This window comes from Papaver somniferum, chromosome 2, assembly GCF_003573695.1.
Source record: "Papaver somniferum cultivar HN1 chromosome 2, ASM357369v1, whole genome shotgun sequence".
In the NCBI taxonomy this organism is placed as follows: Eukaryota; Viridiplantae; Streptophyta; class Magnoliopsida; order Ranunculales; family Papaveraceae; genus Papaver; species Papaver somniferum.
Genome location: NC_039359.1, coordinates 66806334 through 66817446, shown reverse-complemented (window position 1 = coordinate 66817446; position 11113 = coordinate 66806334). Strand labels below are relative to the sequence as shown.

Below are 11113 nucleotides of genomic sequence, written 5' to 3'. Positions count from 1 at the left end.
GTAAGGTGTTTCTCAAGATGTTGCATAACGTATGATCATATGATGATAGTTGTTGAGATGGTCAGATTTTTCACCATGGTGGAGATTTGTACAATCACCGGTAGGTTGGATTGTTGAGTCTGAGTTGGTGACGTTCAAGTTTGGTTTGCTCTCTTCTGGTGGAGGTTCTATGGAACAATTTGGATGAACTACATTTCGGTTTAATTCCTATTGAGGATATGTAGGAAACCAATGATGGTGCAATCGATGTTCAGAAGATAGAGGGATAACAGTTGATCGTCTCATGCATGAATGCATGATCCGAGTTAGAGAATTGTAAGGAAACGGTGGGTTTCCAAAATTTGGTCAACTTCCATATATAATATGGGTTTCCTAATGGACCACGGTTTCCTAGTATGAGTTGGTTTCCTAATTCAAGGAGTCCATGACTTGGGAACCAAGTTTGTGACTCCTATATAAGGAGCTCTAGGCTAAGTGTTTTAGTCATGCAATCCTCAATGTAAATCTCGTAGATATGTGAGGGATTCATCCCACCTATTGAGGTGGTTATGTGAGAGACCTAATGGTGGAAGGAGTATATCATTATGGTGTTTATGGGATACTTATCGATGTTGGAAGATATGTCGTTATGGAGTATTCGTATGGAGATGTTGGTAAGGCATCTTGTTGAGGAGAAGATCATCATGGTGGTGCTGGATTAGATTATTGGTGTTGATCTAAAGGCGTCCATGATAATCTATATCAGGGTGTGCAGAGAAGATCGTCTCGTTGTGGTAGATAATGTGGTAAACATTATCTCGTATGGGTGAAGATGCTACTTTGGATCTTATAGGGTGCTTGTGAGAGTTCTTAAGTTCGGTCACGTTGTGGTGAGTCGATGGATTGATTTAGTCAATCAATCGTATAATTCTCAGTGGTGATTCTATAATGAATAAAGAGGTCGTAGCCATTTGGTGGATGTAGAAAATATTACACACATTGTATATATTGTTGAACCACGTTAAATCCGTGAGTACTTTACTTCTTGTTGCTTTGTTTGTGGCTTGCATCTATGTGGTTTTCTTTCTCTTCTTCTTATCCTAGATCATAGTAAGGTTCATAGAGCAATCCAAGAGATCAAGTGTTTCTTGTTAGCTAATATGTTTCCGCAAGATTAGCACCAACAATTGGTATCAGAGCGATCCAATTGTCCCTACAAGCAAAACCAAAGCCGAAATCTCCACCACCAAAGCCAAAATCACCACCTCCAGAGCCTAAATCCCCACCACCAAAGGCAAAATCTCCGCCACCAAAGACAAAGTCTCCACCACCAAAGAAGAAACCTCCACCACAGTACTAAGCGAAGGCTTAAGTACTTAGTTTGAGTCAATAAAAATGGCAGAGAAGACCTGGCATATTTGGTGCATGCAGTTCAGTGATGATCTCCTTTTAATTAAATATGAAATGTTATCGAGTCGGCCTTCTTTCTCATGTAATATGTATGTCTCTTTCAAGTCATCATCTAAACCATACCTAGTCCGGAGTGGAAGATGTTTATCTTAATATCTGTAAGAATGTGGAGAAGTATGTTGACATGTCATCTAAACTTCTCCTCTGTTTTTCTTTTGTCTATTGGAATTCATCTATTATCACTTTTATGTTCAAAAATCACAAGAAGTATCTTAATGAGTTTTGTAGAACCACCAAACCATACAAGTACGTGCTAGGAACAATTCAGAGCCAAAATTACCCTCATTCTTCATCCCAACTAGTTCTAAGAACCTACATTGTTCAAATAATACTATGGAAATGGACTAAATTAAGGAGAGCAGTAATAATTAACCAAACAACTTATCTATATATATGGCCGAACTAATGTCATCCAATATCAAATATCTAATCTGTCTTCTTTTGAGTAATTGGAAAGTGATAAATATAGCGAGTTACCGAGTTGGTGAAACGGTAACTTTCTACTATCTTTGAATTTTCCACACTTCCTCTAGCTTGAGGAAGTTGCTACAGGAAGTATGGTTGAGATCACACCAAAGATTAATAGAAATGAATATGGGAAAACAAAGGAGGGAGGAAAGCATCAAGAATGGCTGTGTACCAGTGTTCTTCTTGTAGGCTTGTAGCACTACTATCTTTGAAGCAGAATTAGATTATATATAAGCTAAAACCACCAGCATATAGACCTAAGTTCCCTCCACCACTATCAAATAAGACGGCAGTTTATGTAAAACCACGTACCCCGGTCTATACCGACCTACATCGAAGTTCTGATGAGACATGTCAGGTATCATTTAACAACAGTGGTTATCCTACGTATGTTAGATCCATATAATGGCTCACACAAGGAACTGAGTAATCTTTTCATCTATTTAGGTTTATATGATTTGCTCCAACTCTCTTGCTTAACTGAGGTTTGACTAATGAGTTGCTGGGAAGGGATCTCCCTGCAAGGTGCTCAGTTTTTGCCTTTTGGAAATATACGGCCCCATTCTTAATGATCTCCCAGCAGTCTGGACGCTCCTCTATGACGTATTCAGATAACTCTCTGTCCGAAGAGAGCATCAACATCTGTTTGGCATCAGCAAGTGACAGATAGTCGTATGCCTTCTCGGTACATCCAGCTATTTCATCTCTGACTTTCTTTGCTAGAAGATCCATGAAATATACATAAGTATCTTCTGGAATAGCTTCTCTAGCGCTCAACACACGATTGTAAGCCCCTTACATGAAAGATTGTTCCAATCCCACGGCGTGCTTGACGCAAAGATTCTCCATAGCACCAGCAGACGGAATCTGCTCTAATTCAGTATGAAATTCCGAAATCCTATTCTGGACGAGAAGCTTTAGAAGGTTAAGCCCCAAGATAGGATACCCCTGCGCTGATGGTGGGAGACGTCCAGCTGTATCAATATAATAAGGTTTTAACTGAGAGAAATTTCTCTCAAATGCATCTTGATCTTCTGCTTTGACATTTAGAAAAACAGCATGCTCATATATATCCCATGCTGTAGTCAATTCATGAACTGAGTTTGGTGTTTCTTCTAGCAATGGTGGAAGACTTCTGAATCCTGTCTACATTACCTTCAGCTGAGAGAGAAGATTGTTGCAAGTTTCCAAATCATTTCTCACTAAAGAAGCTTTGAATCTCTCGAATGATTGTGCGACTTCTGTAAGTTTTGGATCCATCTAATGCAGAACGGATTGCAGAGAAAACTAAATATTACATTAACGTAATATAAGGTGAGAAATTACATTGGACTTATCTACTATTTATAGAGAAAACAATAAAACTTAGTATAAGATTATAATCCTAATATAACTCTAAATCTCTAATTACCTTAACTTGGAAAATAAGAAAAGAAATTTTAATCCTAAAACATTTTCGGAGAATACAAAACTCTAGATATGGGATGTTCTACACTAGGCCCGCTGGCTTGAAAAGAGATGGTCCGCGAGTGTCATTAGAATTGGGTTAATAGCCGACTGAAAGTTAGATGTAAGAAATTTAAATGCATGTGTGCATGCCCCCTTAATTGAATTACCTGCATTATCCGGATGGAAATAGTTAAACTAATGCGTGATAATGATGCCTTTCTACAACTACACGTAACTATTTATCTTTGATTTCTACTCTGTTAAACAAGGATGATCTATCCAAACTCCTTAATTCTTCAACGAAATTCGCCTCTTCGAAGTACAAGTACTGTAGTTCATTTACAAACTGTGTTCAGAGAAATAGACGTAAGATGAGCTAAACAACGTGCAACAGCCTACCAAATTGAAACCTGTAAGACAGTTTTTCTTGTTTTACTTCCAAGGATGTGTCCTATGTGTTGGAATGAATGTATAACATACGTAATGATAGCCACATTCATCTCATTACTGTGGGAGAAAGAAACACTCCAAGCTATGATAGCCACATGTAATCCCCGGTTACCTTTATCACAGGAATTCCGATTATAGCCGCTTTATTGGGCCTAATCACATAAAACCACAGTAGGCTCATGCTTTATATTGTATGATCACCGAATTTTCAGGGGTTGCTCGAGTATTTTTAATCTAACAACATCCTACCATGCAATTCTTTTGTATGGTTAGTCTTGATAATACTTGCAAAAACTTTGTACAAGTGAAAAACTTAATTTTCTAAATTGAATCCTTCAACATTTTTGTTAATTTTTCTTTTAAACATTCAATATATCATTAGATAAAAATTATTACACGAAACTGGTTGGAAACTGAAACAAGATTATTAATGTAACTACTGGAAATCCAGTAGCACACCCACAATGATAGTAACCAAGATCTATGACATACTAAGTAATATAAACACATAAATCTTTATTGATGAATCATTCAAAGTGACTAAGATACAAGTTCTTGAATACATGGAAACCCTAATCTCACTCTAGGCTTAGCTCTCCCATTCTCCCAAAATCCGATCCCTTACATCTTGCTCAAGGACCTCTATTTATAGGCCAACCAACCCAATTGGTGTACATCTCACTTTACCTCGCTACGTTCTCGCGGAGGTGCCTTATACTTCGCCCAGACCATTTTCCATAAAGTTTTTCCTCTTCTTTCGCTAGTCTCGCATGGTCTTGTCGGGACACCTGTCTCTTTTCTTGCTCAATAATTTATCTACTTCGTGGCTTGTCTTCTTAGCGAAGTAATCTTACTTCGTCCTTTTCTACTTCGCGGCTGGTATCTTGTAGGGTACTACTGATACTTCATAGCCCATATTCCCCTAGGAGATTACTTCGTGATGAAAAACTATCTCGCACATGGTTTTTACCTCGTCAACTAGTCAATAATGGTGTCTCTGACTTGATTTGACAAGTCACTAACGGAGATTTTCGTGACACGATACAAGATTTTCTGGCCTGATGCTCGCGTCTTCCCTATGTCCACGTGGCAGTCCATATTTTGGTATCTACATTTTGCTTTTTCTTATTCGTCTCGATCGTAGGGAAAGGAGAATAAGAACCGTCTGAAGTTCGATAACCGTCACTCCTCCCCATCAATGCTCTCCACGTGGTCCCTTCTCTCGTGTAACCATTAATCACCGGTTCATATTCTTCGATCGTGGGTTGCTTGGTTTGACCAGTCATCTCTATAAATACCCCCTTTCTCAGACCCTTTTAAGCTTTACCTTCTTCTCTTCCTTTTCCTGCCTTCTATAAGTTTGGGTTTCGTTTCGTTCTCCTCCAATGGCTCCCAAGAAGGTCCCCAGCCTACTACATCCACGACTTATGATGAATTTAAAGTCGATCTTCAAAAGTTGGGTATTTCTCTATCTCCGACGATTGATTCCTCCGTTTCTCCTCCTATTACCACAACCAAATTCATGGAGTTAAATTACCGATGGATTCAGACGGGAACTTGGTCTTCTACAAAGATGTTGATCACCGCTGGTCAACTGAGTGCGGGTCTCTCTTTTTCCTTTATGACCCGAGGAACCCTCTTTTTTATGAAATCCTAGTTAAGCTTCAGAGAGGCGTTTATCAGTTGAGTGGAAATGCCATCCGTCTTGTTAATGAATTCGTCAGACGGTCAAATGGTGGTACTTCCCAGATTCCACTCTTGGTTCACGATTTCGTTCCCGCAGATTACAATATTGATTCATTCTCTGTAAACTACACTGGCCAGGATATGACCACGAGAGCCTATCAGGAGTGGGCCGTCAAGCTTTCTCGCAAAACTTTGGCTGACCCGTCCAAGGCTCTTCTTTTGGATGTTGATCCTACTGGTGCAAAACGAACAAATATCTTCGTCTTTCCAGTGATGAGGATTGGATGATGTTTCCTTTGATAGCCGAAGGTCCTCTGGTGTGGGTTTCGACGAGAATGGGACTGCTCGCATCGGTCACTACACCGTATCCAGGATTTTCCAACGCCTTAGTTTTTCGGTGTGCAATGGATATGGGCGTTGCAGACCTTTTTCCGTTGCTCATAAGCCAAATCCGTTGCACTAGATTCTGATTATTTATAAAAAAAATAGAAAAAAGGACATGCTTGCCTTTATAATAAAAGTCTAGGACTTAAATGTATACTGCAACCTAAATATTATTCTTTTTCTTCTATTATCTTTGAGGTAATTTGCATTACCTCCCCTAACAAAGATTATAATTTGAGTTACCTCCCTACAAAAATTAAATTAGCAAAACCTCCTCTCGTTAAAAATTTCGTCCATTTCAAGTTAGTTGACTCAGCAAAAATATACATGTGGCAAAAATATACAGGTGTCCATTCCAGTGTGTCATTATAATATCTTAAATTTAAAAAAAAAAACCGGTAATACCTTTTTAATTACGGTCCGCGGGTTATAACCCCAAAGGGGTTATAACCCATCTACAAAAAACCCATCCAAACAAAAGTGATAAAAAAACCCCAAATATCATAAACTGTCTAAACTACCCTCCCCTAATTCAACCCAAAAGAAGCTGAGAAAGAAAACGACCCACTAACGGAAAAAGTTTCTTAAAACCTCCGCTCCTGTTCGTTCAAAATCATTCTGTTCGTTCAAAAATCAATCCGCTCCTGTATTCATTCAAAATCAATCTGCTCATCCCTAAGCCAAAATCGTTCAAAATCAATCTGTATTCGTCATCATCTTCTCGATTTTACCTTCTTCTCTTATTCTAAGGTTGCGTATTTCAACCACTGCTACAAAATCTGACCTAATTTTTCAACCACAAATGGTGAAGAAACAAAATCAACAGGCGAAAAAGAAAGATGAAAAGCTAAAGAAAATAGCGAAACCATCTCCTAAAGGTAAGAAATCGAACTTGCTTTCAAGTTGATTTCGAGTTTGAATTCAAAAGATTATTAGGTTTCATTTGATTTATGGGTTGGTTTTCTGTTTGCTTTTAGGTTTCATTTCTTAGGTTAGGTTCTGTTTTCATTTGGTTACATCGTTTCTTTGGTTTAGGTTTAGGTTTCAGTTTGTTTGATGTAACCAAATGAAAACAGATTTCAATTGTTTGTATACTTGATGCAACCAGATATTTTTTTTTCTATTTGATGAAACCATATTTCATTTGTTGTTTATTTGATGAAACCAAAGTATAATCTGTTTTTTTTTATGAAACAATTCTGGGTTTCATCACTTTTCATTTGTTATGTTTAGGTCTGCAAGAATGATGTAACAGATTTGCGATGAAACCAGATATCATTTTCTGTTTCTTAATGAAACCCAAAATTGGTTTCATCATTTTTAGTTATTGGTTTACTTCTAGAGTTGTTATTGGCTGTTGATTTGAATTCAAACTGTGGAGATTGGCGATATGTTACGTAATCTTATGGTTTCATACAAGTTTCAATTATGCTTATGGTTTCATCACTTTGTTCGTGCTTATGGTTTCATCATTACAAGTTTATGTCTTATGGTTTCATCATTATTATTTATTATTCTCTTATGGTTTAATTTTGGTTTCACAATAGGTAAAAAAAGAGATAAGGAACCATACAGGTGCTCGTTGCATCATTTGTGCGAGCTAGCAGTGAAAATTAAGGAGTTGATAAAAAATAAGCAACTGCATTTGAAAGCTCTTAAATCATGTCCTTTCTGGCGTTTCTTTGAGCCGTTCTATGATGGCGTAATGAGCAAAGATGAGCTCATCAAAAAGACAAAAGCAATAATAATGTTTTTAAGTACAATTGAAAACAGACTTGATGGTAAGCTCCCGTATTGTTTCAAATTAGCAAGATCAAGGAAAATGATTTTGCGGACAATTCCAGAACATTTTGCTGTGACTTTTGGTTTCCAAATGGTGAATTATGTAGAAGCAGACGACATTGATGAAGATCTGGTTAAAAAGGTTAACGTCTTTGTGGCTAATTATTTTGCTGGAAATAAAAAGACAAAAAAAACCGATATTGAAAAGCGTATGCTGGAAGCCGCAAATGATGAAACCAGAGCGGATGACTTTGTCAAGTTTTTCGTAATGTTTCTGTTGGTTTCAGTATTTGTCCCTAACAAATGTGGGCAGACTCTCGCAGCAAAGTACTTGTATATGGTGTTTGATATGAACAAGGTGTGCTGGCCGGAAGTCTTCCATGACTATGTACTTGATTCGATAATGACAAACAGAACAGACGTAGAAAATGTTGTTGGTTGTGTAATATACCCTCTGGTAAGTTAAGATTTGTTCTTTTTTTTCATAAGTTCAGTATTTTTTTTCAATAATGGTTGTTGAATATTAAGCGACTTGTTTTTGATGATTAATTTGAATATTGGTTGTTTTTTTTTTTTTTGCAGTATTGGTTGGCAGAGATGACAAAGATCGCACAAAGAAAGCATGGGCTAGACAAGTATCCGAGGTTTGCTAGATGGAACCTTAGCAACATCTGTCAACAAGTATTGTCTAACTTTGAGAATCTTGAAGAAAAAACAGAACTTTGGTCTAAGGTAAATATTTACTTAGAAGATTTACTTTTCTGATGGAACCAATTTTGGTTTCATCAAAAATTCTAGCTGAATTTTTGTTTCTTAGATAACTTCGAGGGTTTTATTTGATATTTTTGTTAGACAATATTCGAAATCTTCGAGGGTTTTATTAGATTATTGCTATGAGTTGTTACCATTACTTGTTACCATTAAAAATGCTATGCTTGGTATGTCGTCTGTTTTATTTTAAACGAATTTTGGTAAATATTTTCTTGTTCAGATTTACTTTTTTGATGAAACCAGTTTTGGATTCATCAAATTTTTTAGCTGAAACCAATTTTTCTTGTGTACTGCAGGAGAATATTGGTCACCGAAAGGGATCATTCTTGCTTCAGTATGACGAATCAGAAATGCGCTTGGCTGATCCCGTAGATGAAGTGGAAATTGTTGTGCCAGATGAAGAAAATGAAGTGCCGGTCAAAGTGCAAGATGAAGAAAATGTTGGTGCTAGCAGTGAAGCTAACTCCTTCAAAGCCAAATACCAATTTGCGCGATCATTGATTGAAAAGCTTAGGACCAATGCTACATATGTTCTTTCTGAAGAAGAAGAATCACTGCTAGCAAAATATGATGCCGAGGACAGGGAACAACAACTGGTACAAAGATAGATTTGATTTTCTTAGTAACAATTGAATTACTCGCATATATTACAATTTTCTTATACATTTCATCATTTTTTTGATGAAACCAGATTTGGTTTCATCATTTCAAGTTAATGTTTGTTTGATGAATTGGCCAGTTCTTTTTATTCTTTCAGAAGTTTTTGATTTTTACAGCATTAGGTTTTGACACAGGAAGATGAAAAGTAAAATAACTTAGGTATCTTAATATTGCAGGTGATAACAAGGGATGTTAACATGATAAATCAACAAGAATCTGAACAAGAGCAGGTCATATCTTCTTCGTCGAAGACAGTCACCGATGATGAACAAGAAGGAGATGGTACTGAGTTGACTCCAAATAATATCGAGGATATCAAGGTGGCAGAGCGGGTTGAATCTGAAATGGAGAAAGCTACTTCATCGATGCCAGTCACCAATGATGAACAAGAAGGAGAGGGTACTGAGTTGACTCCAAATACCGTTGAGGATATCAAGGTGGCAGAGCGGGTTGAATCTGAAATGGAGAAAGCTACTTCATCGATGCCAGTCACCAATGATGAACAAGAAGGAGAGGGTACTGAGTTGACTCCAAATACCATTGAGGATATCAAGGTGGCAGAGCGGGTGGAATCTGAAATGAGCAAAGCTTCTTCGTCGATGCCAGTCACCAATGATGAACAAGAAGGAGAGGGTACTGAGTTGACTCCAAATACCGTTGAGGATATCAAGGTGGCAGAGCGGGTAGAATCTGAAATGAAGCAAATTATTGAACAAGAAGAAAACGAAACTCAATTTGTAATTGATGAAGATGTTATCAGGAAAATGGAATATGAATACAATAAGAAAGGTTGTTCGTCGTCAAAGCCAAATGTTGGAAGCGTATACTACTACTCAGCTGTAAAGATGGCGAATGATTTACTTGAGTTAGAGAATGAACAACCTGGATTTGATTTAGGACTGTCGCAGTGTGACAGTCAAGAGAAAGGACATGGAGAACTCAGTGCTGCGCAAAGGATGAGTAACATGGTTACAAGAATGAGGGAAGACAGAAGGAATTTGGTTCCACCTATCAGAATGCAGGATTACAACACCAGTGTGAAAAAAAGAAGAAAGGTTACAGCTCGTAAGTGCAAGGAGAACAAGAAGGTGCAGGAAGTACAGGGGGTGAAGTTGAAACCAGTTGATAACTTGAAGATCTTGAAAGTACTCAACAGAAATGAGAAACCCCTCGTGACCACTTTTTTCAGAAAGAATAATGAAAGGTAATTGGGAAATAACTGATGTAACCAAGACTGGTTTCATCAAAATTTTGTTCCAAGTTATGCATTGTTTCTCCTTTTTTTATCCATCATTGACTAGCTTTTTAAAAAATAAAATTAACAGGTCAACGGCGTGGGAGCATTTAAATCTTCAATTACATATATCGGGGAAGATGATGGATAATTTGATGAGAGAGGGTGACGTCGCAGGAGACATTATAGAGTTCTACATTTTGAAGCTGCAAAACAACATCAAAAAAAATAAGTTGAAACAAGATGGTTCTCCAAAGTACCAGAGAGCTGTGTTTATAAGCACATTTGCCTATGTAAGTTTACTCCGAAATTGTTTAATGTAAATTTTTTGGCATAAAAAATAGTTGTGGAAAACAAAAAATGATGTTGTTTATATGGTTAATTTTGATGGAACAAAGTTTGGTTTCATCAAACTTGCATGTCTGTAACTAATTAAGGAGCTTTTATCTGGTATTTTGTTTCAGACATGTCACTCATTAGGAAAGAAATGTGGTGCTGTAATAGAAGGCTTCATCGACAAAATGGATTATAGCGTGCGGTTTTTGTTCGTTCCGTTGCTGACATCACTTGGAGATGTAAACCATTGGACATTGCTTACTTTTGATTTTGAAACCGGGGAATTTTATCACTACAACTCCTTGGCTTCCACGGGAGAGGAATGCAGAAAAAGTGCTGAAAGCATGAAACAACGTATAGTATCAGCATTTGCACAGCACGACGCAAAGCTCCCCTGTGATCAGCAGGCAAGTCAGCCAACAACATACTCTTTGCACAACCCTA

General features: G+C 37.5%; 1 pseudogene; it reads right to left on the bottom strand.

Moving 5' to 3' along the window:
* Window positions 1-2366: 2366 nt before the first annotated feature.
* Window positions 2367-3177, bottom strand: LOC113353447 (annotated as a pseudogene).
* Between the last annotated feature and the right edge of the window lie 7936 nt (window positions 3178-11113).